The 15,977-nt window shown below is 33.4% G+C and overlaps 1 protein-coding gene across 6 annotated transcripts in view; it reads right to left on the reverse strand.

Annotated features, from left to right (window-relative positions):
- Positions 1-15,977, reverse strand: part of TET1 (tet methylcytosine dioxygenase 1) — a 110,431-nt gene that overhangs the window by 62,624 nt on the left and 31,830 nt on the right. The gene's annotated exons all lie outside the window — the stretch shown is intronic.

The raw sequence follows: 15,977 nt of genomic DNA on the forward strand, positions 1-15,977 counted from the left end.
ATACAATAAAATAGGAAATCATGGAATTTTAATACCAAACACTGAATTTGGTTGTAAAACCTGACAGCTGCATATAAGGCTTTTAAGAAAAATAAGCAAAAAAAGCACCAGAAAACGGTTTCCTGGTCTGTGAACACTGAGGGATTTCTGTTAAGGCTGCATTTTTCTCACCCCTCTCTTAGGAATTACAAACTTACAACCTGACCCTAAATTACCTCTATTCTGCATCTCTCAGGAAAGCTGCCAGCTAGACTTTTGTGGCCTGTTCTTAAACCAGTTTGATGCTTGCTAACAAATGAGATGACAGCCGTGGAAACCAATAGGAGTTTTGAGAACATACGGCTCCAGGCTTGAAGAAACCTCAGCAGATGTTATCCGCTTGGACATTGATAATAAAGCAATTCCTACAAGGTCTCTTGGTGTTTTACTTGCAAAACTGATTCAAACAAATCAGCTTGCGGAAGAGCAATCAGAGGGACTAAAGCTGGATTATGGTAAACAAAGGACCCTTGCTGGGGTGAGCAGTACCTGGCTAGTAGAGATCAAATAATATCTAAGACACTTTAACTCTGCAACTAATTTAAAAGACACAACAAAGAGCGAATTTAGGGCCAGTAATAAATAAGACTAATGCTACAAGCTGCTCAAAGGGAAGAAAATTTCAGTGACATCCCAAAAGTACATTAAAATATAGTAATCATTTCACAATATATACCTATATCAAATCATTACATTGTACAACTTAAACTTACAATCTTATATGACTCAGTGAAGATGGAGAAAAAATAAATTTAAAAAAATGTTTCAATGAAAACAAAGTTTGATTTTTTTGTATAGTAAAATAAACACAAAATAAGAAAAATACTTATTGAAACTATTATATTGCTTCATGGAAATATCATGAAAATAAAGACAAGTATGGAATTCATCTGAAAAATATGCAGATATCTGGGGAAATAAATCCAAGGATGAAATTCTGAAGAAGTGGTGAAAAGGATTTTAAGTGGCAGTAGGCAATAAATCATAAAGCAGTGTACTTGGTACTAGAAAACACAACTACACTAGCAGATGCAATAATCTTTACACATCCCAAAAAGTCACCTTGAGTGAAATTTACATGTTTACATGTTTAGTTCTAAGAAGTGAGACTCCAGCTACAAAAAAATGGTGGAACCTGTCAGTTCTGGCATTTTTAGGTTATTTACATTGAAGTTCTATACACCTTACCCTTTGCCTGCTGTGCCAGCTGGGTTTCACTAATTATGGGACAGATATACCAGAGGCTAAACATGTTCTGATATAAAATCCTTACTACACAAGCTTAGTAGCTAAGTAAGTTATGAAGTGGCCATCTGTGTTTTCTCCTTAAGCTGCTGAGAGGATCTCAAGGTTAGACGAGATCTTCAAGGGCATGGCATCCATCTAGTGATGCTAGGCATGAACCATCTCTGTATTACTTCTGGTAAGCAATCTATGAACCTTTGCTTAAGTATTTAAGTAACAAGAATCTACCTCCAAACAGTCCAGTGTGCTGTCTAGTCCCATCTCTCACCCATCAGTCCTACTTTTATCCTTCCAACATGACATGGCAAGTCCTCCTTAACCCTTCAGTTATCCATCAGTGATAGATTATAGTCCACAGAATAAAATATATAGTCGTGAGTCCAATATTGATATAATAAATAATTGAATGAATAAATAAGTGGGAGAAGAGGGACAGTACTTCCTTACAATACAGTTCCCATTAATAGATGGAGAGGAACAGTAGAAATAGAAAATGACCACTTGGTAAGCACTATACTAATGATTGTTGGAGGCAAGGGTTATCTATGGATGCTAAAATTAGTGGGTTAAAACATCATAGTTTTACATATGTTATGGGCTTTTAAGGCACGTAATCAAAGCTAACTCAAATATGAGACCTGATGAGATATATTGAGAAGGGTACATTGCTTCTGTGGATTCTTATCAAAAATACACATCCCAAGTTTAATCATGAGGGAGCATCAAACAAACCCAGCCTGAGGGATATTCTACAAAATAACTGACCAGGATTCTTCAGAAGTATCAAAGTCTGTGGAGATGGTATAGCTCAAGTGGTAGAGTGCATGCTTAGTATACACAAGGTCCTGGGTTCGATCCCCAGTACCTTCTCTAAAAATAAATAAATAAGGAAACATATTACCCCTCCCCCCCCAAAAGCATCAATGCAATAAAACTGCAGGAAACATTGAGGAACTATTGCAGTTTGGAGAGTTAGGAGACATAACAACTAAATGTGACGAGGGATCCTAATTAAATTCTACACTAAAAAAAGGACATTAGTGGGGAAATCAGCCAAATCTGAAATAGGTCTTTAGAAATGGATGGTAGCATTGTGCCATGCTATTAGCCTGGTCTTGATCATGGTACTATGGTGACATAAGATGTTACCATTTGAGAATGTTGGGTAAAGGGCAAAAGGAAATTACTATTTGTGTAGTATTTTGATAAATAAAAAATGGTATATTAAAAAAAAAGTCAAAAAATATACACCTATCAGCGGGGAGGGTATAGCTCAAGTGGTAGAGCGCATGCTTAGCATCACGAGGTCCTGGGTTCAATCCCCAGTACCTCCTCTAAAAATAAATAAATCTAACTACCTAACCCCTGCTGCCAAAATAAAAATAATTACAAAATACAATAATAAATAAATAATAAAATATTTTAAAATATATATACCTATCATATAGCCTAGAGTCCATTTCTCTTCCCCAAAGACCCCTTTCCCCTCTTAAGGCTTAACTGGAACTTTTACACTGAGGGAAGGGTTTTCACAATGTTCACTGTGCTAATTGCTGTTTTTTAATCATAATGTTAGAGTTTGTGTTTTTTAAATTTTAATTAGAAATGTATTTAAAACAAAAAAAAACAGGAAAAATTTTAGGACAAAAACCAAAAAATTAAACAAAAACAGAAAAAATAAAAAACAAAAAAAGAAATTTATTCGATTTTATTACATTCTCATCACAGAAAACAAACAGACAAAACTCAACAGACATAAACAAGAAAAACCAGAGGAAAGACTCCAAATTATCTACTCAGGGAAAACTAGTATGCAGTCTTCCAGATTCCTTTTCATGTATATAAATATATTTGATGCACTATATTTTTAAAAATGAAAATGAGATCTATACCATATGTCATTTTTCAACCTAATTTATTTCATTCAAAACACTGTTAAAGCTGTATTTCTATCATTAATCTGAAGTAGGCGTGCATACTTTCAAGTCTATCCAAACTGCTCTCCAGAAAGATAGTACCAATTTATTTTCTCATGGATTGCCAAGATTGTCCCATTTTAACTCAAATTTTCCATATTTGCTAATCATGTTCTTCTCTTTCTCCAAATTCATATGGCCAAAAAAAAAAGGTATCTTATAATAATACATGTTTTCAAATTATTATAGAGGCTGACCATTTAAAAATTATTCCTTGGACATTTATATTTCTTCTTTTGTGAAGTTGACCTTTAGTAAGTTTCTCCCCTTATTTTAAAAAAATTTTCAAAATTTTTAATAGAGGTACTGGGGATTGACCCGAAGACCTTGTGTATGTTAAGCACGTATCTACCACTGAGCTATATCCACCCCTCCCCATTTTCTCCTTTATTTTAAACTTTCAGGCACCTCTTTCATTCTCCAGGACACCATAAACATCACTCATGGTATTTAGGTGCTCTTATTTCCAACTACTGTCAGTTTTATCTGTGGTAATTTACCTTAATTGGAAACCTGAGCTCTTTTTAAGATCAACCATGAGGTTTTTAATGTTATCATTGAACATCCTGCACTTCAATCCCTCTTCTCTATCTATTTATGCTTTAATCTAAAGATTAAAGGCAAATTTCAAAACTACAAGATACATAATGTTTCCTGTATACAGTTACCAAAATTCAACATAAACCCTTAGAATTAAAAAAAAAAAAAACCCTCACCTCACTTTTAACCTTATTCTTCTTCATATTGTTATTACAGTCTCAATATTATATGACATATGCATAGATTACATTTTTAAAAATCTGTGTTCAGTCAAATATATTTACTTAAGCAATCATGACAAAAAACTCAAAGCTAATTAATTCTCCTGAACAATGTTTTCCAGAAAATGTTATTATAATTTGATAATGCTACCATTTTAGATAATATATAGAATATTACTCAAAAATAAATTAAAGCAGTTGTTATAGAGACATTTAATGGGTAAAAATTAACAAGAACATAGCTATCACTAGAGTGACTAAATGAAAAAAGTGCCACATCAAATTTTGAAGATGTGGAGTAACTAACATTTTCATAATTCAGTGGAAGATCCTTAAAAAATTAAACATATACCTACCCTAAGACTCAGCAATTCAACTAAATTAAAATATACGTCCACACCAAGAAAAACCCTTGTATAAGAACGTTTATAGCAGTTTTATTCATAGTAGCCAAAAACTAGAAATACAAATGTTCACCAATGAAAGAATGGATAAACAAAGTGTGATATATTCTTACAGTAGAATACTACTTAGCAATAAAAAGGAACAGATGACGGATACATGCAATAACATGAATGAAGCTCAAAAATGTCATAATAAGTTCCAAAACAATTCAATGGGGAGAGACAAGTACTTTCAACAAATGGTGTTGGGACAACTGGATATCCACATGTAACAGAATGAAGTGGGACCCTACATCACACCATATATGAAAAGTCAAATAACCCAATTAGAAAAGGAATACATACTAATAAAAATGAAGACAGACAAATAGCCAATAGGCACATGAAGGGATGCTTACTATCATTAATCATCTAAGATATCACTTCGACCACCCACCAGGAAGGCTAAAATAAAAAGACAATAACAAGTGTTGGCCAGAATGCAGGAAATTGGATCTCTTATACACTAGCAGTTTCTCTAAATAGAGTTAGCATATGGCCCAGTAATTCCACTCCTAGGTGTGTACCCAAAAGAAACGAAAACATATGCCCACACAAAAACTTGCTATGAATGACCATAGCAGCATATTCATGAGAGCCAAAAAGAGGAAACAACCCAAATGGCCATCAAATGGTAACTGAGTGAATAAAATGTGCTGTATACCTACATTGGAGTATTATGAAAAAAAGAAGGAAAGAAAGGGAATACTAATACACACTACAACAAGGATGAACCTAGAAAACATTAGGCTAAATGAAAGAAACCAGTTACAAAGTATCATGTATGGTATGATTCTATTTCTATGAAATGTTTAGAATAGATTGTAAATCCAAAGAATAGAAAGTAAATTACTGATTGTTTAGGGCTGGAGTAGATAAAGGGCATGCGGATGTGATACTAAAGGGAACAGTCACTTTGAGAGAGAATGAAAACATTCCAAAATTGTAGTAATCCACTCACAACTATACTAAAAGCCATTGAATTGTACACTTTCAATGAGTGAATAGGGGGGTATATGAATTGTATCTCAATAAGGCTGTTCAAAAAAAGAAAACCAAAAAAAACTAAGGATGTTCAAATCCATCTATCTAGCTAGGCCTGAGTCCAAGAAGCCAGATACCCATCCCCAGAAAAAAGAAAGAAAAAAGTATGTTCTATATAATTCCACATGTAAAAAGTTATAGGAAAGGCAAAACTAACCTGTGGTGATAGAAATCAGATCCGTAGTCACTGCAAGGGGAGCAGACTGACTACAAAGAGGCACAGAGAACTTGCTGGGATGACAGAAGTGACTGGTGTCTTTCTATGCATTCATCAAAACTGGTTTAATATATACTTAAGACCTTGATATTTCACTGTATATAAAGTATATTTCAAAAAATACGGCCATTATTAAAAAAGAATGAGTTGATATTGTATACATACTCAATATACCGGTAACTATGAACACCCACAAAACTATCAAGAGGATATATACCTCTCAGATTGGAGAGAAAGGAAGATGAAAGGGAGAGACAATGAGAACTTTTTTCTTTCCTTTATACATTTCTGTTTCAATTTCTTTCAAGATTATTCTTTTTTGTAATTTAAAACTATTTTAAAATAATTTCATTGCAGTTCCTTTTAAATCATACTCATGTTTGCATTTTCTTCCTCAACAAAATTTTGACTACACTTTGATGTTTCCCTCAGATCATTAATTGTACGTAGGACTGGAGTATACTTCTGTTGCTATGCTGATACTCTATAAACTTCACCCGGAGTTAAGTGTGTGAGTTTTGTTACTTATATACACCCTGAAAAATGTTTCCCTATCTGGAAACAAATCTTTTTTTGTTTCTTTAATGCTACTTTGTCCTAGACTGAGGGAGTAGGCTGTCACTGGTTGATTGGTTATCTTCTAGTTTTATTTGTCTCCATTGAGTTCCTCTGAGTTAGGCTTTCTCTTGTGTTGAGTTCTTGGTCAGATAGGGTTGTGTGGAAGATAAGAGTGAAAAGAAAGGCCCAGATAAAGAAGGAATGAAGTCTAAATCACATTCCCTTAGAATTCTATGCCTAGTTAGCCTCATCATCCTCATATTTGCATTTTTTCAACATCCCAACTACATTAATACCCACAGTGTAACATACAGTGACCTGAGTCCAACTTTCTCAGCCACAATTAACCATTTGGCTACATTGTGCAATAGGACATTAAATAGTCATAGGCATTTTTCATTATTACTTAAGTTTTGTTCATTTAATCTTTAAAACTTAAAACGTGTCATTTCTATGCCCAAAGGGAAGTCAAGATGCCTTAAAGGTAACAGAATACAAAATAGAATGTTTAGATTAAAATGGACTCCATCATCATTATATCAGACCAGAATCACAAATGAATATTAAAAACCAATGAGAAGTAACAAAATACTTGCACAGTCTTAAAGTATTTTCCCAAGAGATATTAACTACAAAAGGAAAAAGAGTAACTCAGGAAAAGCCTGAGGATACCAACTTAAACAAGTGATCAATGTTAAGATCGCAGTAATGAAACAAACTGACATCATATGCCTCCAGATATGATTCACTGAAAAAACCCAGAAACTCACTTCTGTGGCATTATTGTTAAAAATGCATAACCTCAATCTAATCAAGAGCAAACATGAAATACATCCAAATTAAGGAACATTCTAACTGACCTCTCTGAAAACATCAGATTGACCAGACTAAAGAGACAGAACCGAATGCAATTCATGATCTGAGATTACCTTTTGATACATTATTAAGAACAATTGGTGAATTCTGGTCAGTACATTAGATAACAATAGTATTGTATTAATGTTGATTTCCTGATTTTGATCACTGCACTATAGTTATGTAAGAAATCCTCATTTTTTAGAAAATATACACTTTAGTACTTATGGGTAAAGAGACCTCATGTCTGAAATTATTCAAGGAATTCAAGGGGAAAAATCTATATATGTGGAAGAGATAAAGCAAGTAAGATAAAATGTTAACATTCAAAAAAAAAAAGTTTCTTCCATATGGCACAGGGAACTATATTCAGTATCTTGTAATAACCTTTAATGAAAAAGAATATGAAAATGAATATATGTATGTATATGCATGACTGAGACATTGTGCTGTATACCAGAAATTGACACATTGTAGCTGACTGTACTTCAATTAAAAAAAAAAGTTAACATTTGGATAAACTGGGTGTATAAGAATACTTTGTACTACTCTTACAGCTTTTCTGTTGTTTGAAATTATGTCCAAAAGTTTTCTAATTTTTTTTAAAGTCAACAGGGATGAAGTAGAAAGACAAGGTGCTTTCTTATTTCAGAGTTGAGCATATTACACTCCTTAACCAATGAATCTGACTGAGTTTCCTGATTGAAAAGTCAAAATACAAAACCACATTGTTAATACTGTCTTTTTTTTTTTCTGACTATGGGCAGGACATAAATTAATCTTCGCAGATAATTATTCACTAGAAATTATACTAAGCAGAGGTTAGCCTGTCCCATCTGTAACTATAGTATGTGATAACGCATAGAATCTTAGGATACGTGGCCCAGGTAACTCAGCTTTCTGATGGTCCTAACTTGTTTTAATGAAGTGATCAAATATCAGAGGCTTTAAATAAACCCTGGACAGCTGGATTAAATTTCTGATGAAATGTTCTAACCTGCAGTGCAGTATTTTATACTGTCCATTAAATGAGGGGGTAAATTAGATTTCATGGGTGGAGTAACAAAAATCAACATTTTAAAATAGCTTCTATTTATTTTAATCAGCAAATAATGTTCATATTTTTATAAAAAGGTTCATCAATATCCTTACAGTTCAGGCCAATAATATTTCTGTAAGTGCTTCCCGATAGCTCTATAAAGACCACTACTTCATTTTTTTCATTTCTTTATTTTAGTGAACCAATAATTAAAGCATCCTTTTCTCTTTCATTCCCTGTGATCACCAGGTATAGATGCAGCAGATCGATTTAATCTCTGAGTTTAGCCAGTTACGTTCATTTTTCTTCAATCTGCTAATCTCCTCTAATTAGGAATTTAGGATCCAATCCAGGAAGCATTGGACAGTCTCCAACAAAGACCCCAACATCTAAATGTAGATTGGACAGCCTACCTGAAACCTGATTATTAATGGTCAGTTACCCAGATTGCTTGATCTTCAAACCAAAAGATTTTATAAAAATTAAAGAGTAGTATTCAAAATCACCAATCAAGATACATGCACACAAAAAGATGGGAAGACCAGAAAAAAGGAGATCAAAGAGACAAGAAAACCAAATCCAAGACATGATCTAAGATTAGATGCTAGGTCAGAAAGAAAAAAAGCTAAAAAGGATTTTTTTTTTTTTTTGAGGGTACAGGAGAGAACAATTGAAAAGACTTTTAAATGGACAGTATCTTATATTAGACTGAATCAATTTTAAACATCTTCAGTGTGATAATTGTGGTTAAGGACAGGTATACTGAAGTATTTACAGGTAAAATGTCACATAGCCTTACAAGAAAAAGTATATTAAAAAGAATATTGATGTATATTCTATTATTCTTTCAACTTTTCTGAAGCCTTGATTTTTTCAAATAAAATTTAGAGAAAAATAAACCAACATAAAATTAAAATCAATGTATTAGACATATATCCTGATTTCCATAGGGGGATTCATTATTGATACTATTCAAGACTGCCCTGATGATTTCAGAAAGTACAGTATCCCTTATATACCTAGATGTCAATGTAGTATTTCCACAGTTCAGACCTAACTGACTAAAGTTAGGCTGTGAAGTGCATTAATTTAATCATCCATTAAACTGATGTTTATTGAGTTGTAGGCACAAGATAATATAATAATAATATAAAAATTAATATAAGACATTGTCCAGAACATAAAGTTGAATGCTGCTCTAAACTTAAAAGGTTTGCATTCTAGTTTAAACAATAATAAAAGCAACTGAAAATCTAAACATATTAACATTCTACAAAGACTTTATTTTATATTAACAATCATAACAAAAGCAATAATGATGATAATATCTATCATTTGTTGACCATCCAGTCTTTATGGGATAAAATCAGTAAATTTAAAATTATATAATCTGTTAAACAACCTTGTGGATTGGTTATTGTTCCCATTTTACAGATAATGAAAATAGTTCTCAGAAAGTTCAATTAAGTTTCCCCAGGTTGGGCACCTTCCTCTGGGTACTACTGATACCACAAAAAGACACAAAGTTAAAATTAAAAAATTAAAAGTAATCAAAAGCACTCAATACCTATAAAATCAGAATTTAAATACTCAGAAAATTTCAGATTTTTAAAAATATTTTTTCAGAGACATTATATTTAAAACAACATTAAATTTATTTCAGGAAGTGGAATACAGTTACTAGGATTTTTTTGCTCTTCTAAAGTAGAAGGAATATGCAAGATATTAAGTAAAAACATTTCTATGAAAAAAATATCTTCAGATAATTAAGATAAATTTTGTGATAATTTAATGAGGGCTTTCTTATGTGATTCTTATCTGGAAGAAATCATGCTTAAGGAACAGAACTTGCAAACATCACTATAATTTGTATCCTGTTTCAAATGTGTTAGTCCCAGTCCACCTTTCCCTTTGCAATTGAGTTCTATAATTCAAACTAACCATCAACTGTGAGATCATTTTTTATGTTGATGGTATTCTAGTCTTTATTATGGAATTATTGATTCTATAAAAGATAGACATATAAATAAAAGGGAAAAGGGAGAAACTTAATATTTTCAAGGTTTAAAATCTTCCTTCTGATATTCCTTATTACAAAAAGCAGACATGATATTTTTAAAAGGAAATAAAAGGCTTTTTGGAATATAGCTTTATATTTCTCAAGTATATGTATTGCTTTATGTTTCGCAAGTGACCATATTGCTAAGAAAATACACATTCTCTGAAAGGTTCACTTAATATTTTTAATAACTTAAATTATACCTTAGACATAATAAATCACTAATTGAGAAATGTCAAGCTATCCTAAGCAATGTGCATGTATTAAATAGTTCACTTAACTCTATAACAATTTTATGATCCTATTGTGTATTTGTGTATACTATATTTAAAATTAAACACATAATATAATGCTTAAAATTTTAAAAAGTAGTTACTTAAAAATATCTAGGTTCCTAAAATAAGTTTATTGTTTAACATCTGGTTCCCTAGAACCATGAAAAGAACCCATATTTAATCAAATTCATATGATATCACTAAATTTTAAACATAGTTAATAAAACTGCAGCATCCCTTCCTTCAAAAATTTTCATAAGTCCTGTTTTCAGTTTTAAAAGGACTAAAACAATTAGTATTCAAAACTATGAGGGGGCAGGGTATAGCTCAGTGGTAGAGCACATGCTTAACATGCATGAGGTCCTGGGTTCAATTCCTGGCATCTCCTTTGGAATAAATAAACCAATTAACAATTCAATGAATAAATATGTAATCACCCCCCAAAAAATTAAAAATAAAATTTAAGAAAAATGATGAAGTATCAAAACAGGTTAAAGAATGACACTATAATCTTCCTTCTCTTGACTAGGCCACTAAGGTGGGTAAATCTTGCCATCAAAACTTTAAAAACACTATTTATATAACACATTTTGAACAATGAAAGGCATCCCATTATTAAATTAATTATAACTTGAAAATGAATTAAGGTACTAAGGTTTTAACAAAAATTTAATTAACAGCATTTATTTGGCTCTTTTTACTTGACTATTAAGCATATATTCCAATCAGTATATAGAGAGCTATATAGTAAGGAAGGCAGGCCTCAGAAAACAGTGTGAATCTAGCACTATCAAAAACACAAACATATTATCAGATGAGCATAAGGATTCAAGACACAAGGCATATGTTCTTTTCTGAGCTAGGAAGAATTCAACAGACTTTTTTTGTAGCCTGAATGAAATTTTCTTCAAGCCCATTCACCCCACTTGGCTTCTATTCACTCTGATTCTCCATTTGGGATCATTCCTAGAAATTACAAAATGGACATGAGTCTTGAATCACTGGGAATGTTCGTGTTCCAATGATAAATGAATGACTTGACTGTGTGAGAGCTGGCTTAGTGAGAACTCAGCCCTGAAATCAGTCTCATCATCCCTGGGCGAAACGCTTATTCCAATTTCTGGGTATGCACGCAGAAGCCCCATGTGTGCCTTTGAGCGTGTGAATAAACACTGATGGAGAGCACACATCTTTGATAGTTTTTGCCAGCTTATGACGTAAGGAGGAAAATAAAGACCGTGTATTGAATTATATATCTTAAATTATTAAATTTTGTATGACTGTCGTATATCCTGAGATTATCTTCTTTCAGTGTATATGTTTTGTTTTGTTTTAAAGCTAGTATCCCTTCTTGGAGACTCTCATCAGCCATTCTGAATTTTTTCCTCTACTGGTCTGTTATATTCAGAAGTCTAGGTATCCTTGTCTGGGACTATGAAAGACTATCAAAACAGCACTTTTTTTTTCCCTCAACAACCAGCAGGCTCAGTATTTGATGTCACTAAGATCTGTAACATGTTGCTGTTATAAATCATGGAATGTTACTTTATAACCAGAGTTAAGAAAAGTTTATCATTTTACCAATGATTTTTTTTTAACTAACTGAAACAAAGTTGTAGATAAGTGTGCAGAGAAAAAAAAAATCTTTAGTAACCCTGTTATCTTACATTTCTTGTAGCTTAATGAGTTTTTAAGAGAAACAAGATAACTCAACTGTATCTAATTTGGTACTTTTAAACCCTCACTAGTATATGCAACAAGTTACAAATGAAGGCAACAGTTCTCAAAGACACCAAGTAATTTTCCCTACAGGGTGTTTTTTCTCTGTCTTGGCACCCTTGTTTCCTTCAAAGCATATACCACAATTTGTAATTTATTCATTTATTTATCTTTATTTATTTATTTATTTAGCCTGCCTTTCCTCATCAACATTTAACCTCTTTGAGGGCAGACATCATTTTGGTCTTATACACCATTGTGGCTCCAGCATTTAGTATGAGCTAAAAAAAAAAAATTATTGAATGTTAATAATACTCTTGGGTCAAGAAAGAACACTTATTGATCATTTCCTGTGTGTGCTAGGCAATGTTGGCACTAAATATTTTGAACAGCACTGTCATGTAAATCAAGAACACACATGAATGTGATTCATTTATTATTTGATTCTCCTTTTAAAACATGTTTCAAAAAGACTTATCAGTATACCTATAAGCCAGTATCTTGTCCTTCTCTCCTAGTAAGGTAAGTCTTAATTCTCCCATCACCCCACCACCACCACCACCACCATCACTTCTTGTTCTCCTTATCAGCATTATCAAGGAAGGAAGGAAACAGTGAAGAAAGCAGGGCTGCCAGCACAGAAGCTAGCAGGAAGATCAATTCATTTTCATTTTTGTCTTTTCTATATCAGCTGTAGACAGTTTCCTGGTTTAATATCCACTGATATTTCTTTATATTTCTTCACCCAGTTATTCCAAATACTATCTTGATATTTTATAACCAAATTGCTAGAAAATTTCCCTTACCAGACAAAAAATTACAGAATGTATAAATGTAGTCCCCTCTCAGGGATACTCACACTTTTTGAAAGCAGCAGGAAACTGGAGGGCAGGCAGAGGATTTATTTCCATAGCCACCTCCCCATGACTTTCTCTTTGCAGAAAGATCCTTTTACCAAAGGCCACAACAAAAGCCCTTGCTCTTCAGATTAATTACAACTATTTTACCAGAGTTCCTGCCCCCACACCCTTGCCCCTTCAGGCCTAGGAGTGGCAATATCTCTCTGCTGTCATTAGCCCTGGGATGCTTTGTAATCCTCAGTTTTCTGAACCCTGCCCACACCCTTTAAACCATCCCTTTATTAAAGTCTCCCCAATGCTCTCAATTGACTGTGCAATCTGATTTTTCTGTAAGGACAACAACTGACAACCTAACTGACATGATACTGCCTTAAAGTTGAATTTCTCTAAGGGAATACATCCTCTTACTCCAAATCACAAAGTGCTAATTATTTACATAAATGTTTTTACCAAGGGGAGTTGGAAACCATGCCACTCATACATCCAGGTTCCTGATTCAAGACCTGAAATTACCTCACACCTTTACCTTACTCAAGAGTCAAGAAAACAACTATAACAGCTAAGATATCATCTATATATGAAAATAACTCTAGTGACCATCAATAGGGCTTGAGTAGGAACCTGTTCCTTGAGCACCAGTCAGGGCAGAAGTTTGTGCTGAGCACCCCACTCCCACCCCCAACATTTGATACCCATTCTGGCCATTAGAGTGCTTTGGACAAAAACTATCATTTCAGCTAGAGAAAAATGCTCTCTCTAATCAGTGATTTAAGATCACTATTTATAGTTTTAAATTTTGAATTATAAAATTGAGTGAACAAAGGCTATAGATATAGATAACAGATTGTTTAAAGATGAGAGGTGTGAGACACACCAGGCAATCTCAGCCCCACAACTGGATTCAGTATTTAGTTAGCAGGTTCAGAGTAGGATGAGACAAGCTTCAATTCTATTCCCAGTTTCCTTCATCAGACCCTTCATCTATCCAACTACTTCCTAATAGACCATAACGATGAAAACCAGTCAGTATACCTATAGGTAGCATGCACCCTGGCAAAGAGCAAGGGACCCAGCAGATCTGAAGATCTAAGAGGCCAGAGTCAAAGGAAGCTGAGTGGAACTCCGGCACAGTACCAAAAGAGAATTATGCAAGGATATCGAGTTGTAACCTGCAGATTCCCATCATTGATCCCTCGGGTAGTAGTCAGCTGGAATGTTAAGTCCTCACCCATAAAACCCTAAGTGGAAAGTTTTACTTTTCCTCCACCCTCCAATAATCCACAATACAAAATGTGGATTTAGTTTTCTTAACATCTCCTTCAGGGTTATATAATATTCTACATTTGCTCTAACTGTAGTTTACACACATCAGCCTAAAATCTAAAAGTATTTTAGCATTTCTACTGGAGACCAGAGACACAAAGCTTTCTGAGAAAAACAAAAAATATTATGCCCAATGGGAAATTAAAGAAAACATTTTAAAATGCCCACATCAGAAAAAAAAAAGTTAATTTTTTTTTTCCTCTTAGAGCACTTCCCTACTCTTGTACAACAACTGAGAACTACAGAGGAAAGTGAGCAACAATTTAGTTCTGTTTGTTGTGGCACATGAAGTTTAGTCACCCACAGGCACTTTTTTTGTTTGTTCTTTAAGTCAGAGTCCATTGCCATAATTCAAAAAAGCAACACACAGTATATTTACTTCTGAAATTTATTTCAGGTGACAGGACACCCACAGACTAACAAAATAAACAGAATTAAATAGTATTCCCAAAGCCCAATTCTACTTCCTAGCAAAGGTAGGTGATGACACCAAGCTTAGTCCATAGTTTGGCCATGCATTCTCCATCCATTTCTTCTATGTGCATTCCCACCCCCTACAAATTTGAGAGCCATTTATTACAGCAGGACTAAAGCTATTTCTCCCTTGAAGGTTTTAAGGCAAAACATCTGAGATAGACATACCCAATACAGAAAATGTAAAAAGAGATTAAGAAATAGAATCAGGGCTTTTAATGATATTCTGCTATAATTGGGGGAGGAAAAGGAAGTAAAAGTGGGTGGGTAGATCAATATGCAAAATAAAAAGAGAGAAGGGTTTAATTTACCTTGAAAATAACCAGTATTCTATTTGTCCAGACCCAGGGAGAATTTGTGCCAAGCAATTTCATTCATTTTACAGTGTCTAGCACACTGATGACTGTGGTAAATATTAAATAAATACTTGTTGGTTGATGAAAACTGTACATGGCAATGCTGTGTACACACAGGAAACAGAAACTCAAAGTGGTCAGACAAATTAGAAAGCAAAGCAAGCTTTGATTCTCCATGTCAATAGCATTTTCAAGGTACACAACTGGGGAAACAAATGAGATTTTAAAATATGCCAAATCCACAGTTCAGACATGTTGTTCCTCTTTGAGTGCTACAACTTTATTTGCAAAAGAAAAGCTGGGATTAGATTAAAATATTTTAAATTATATATACACAGCATAATTTTAAAAACTAGTGGTTTTACTGCTTAATATGTCTCCTTGAATAAAAAGATTGCTTGCTCAGGTGCCTTACATGCATAGTAGCAATACACCACTTGAAACCTTTAACACATAAGCACCTATTTGCTAGACTAAAGCTAGCCTTGAACTTTTAGTAATGGTATATGCATTTAAATTAACCCTTCTAAATACTGTATAAAGCTCATAACCTGGACTGCTGGCTTATAACTGAATTAAGTAACTACTACATACTCATTAAGCCAACTCCTGAAAATAAAGAAAACATACACATTCCTACAGCTCCATGAATGCTAGAATTAAAGATGCTATAATGAGAATTTGGGATTAAGCAACTGTAATTTGGCTGTAAAATTTCAATGGCTTATACATTT

This window comes from Camelus dromedarius, chromosome 8 (genome assembly GCF_036321535.1).
Source record: "Camelus dromedarius isolate mCamDro1 chromosome 8, mCamDro1.pat, whole genome shotgun sequence".
Lineage (NCBI taxonomy): Eukaryota > Metazoa > Chordata > Mammalia > Artiodactyla > Camelidae > Camelus > Camelus dromedarius.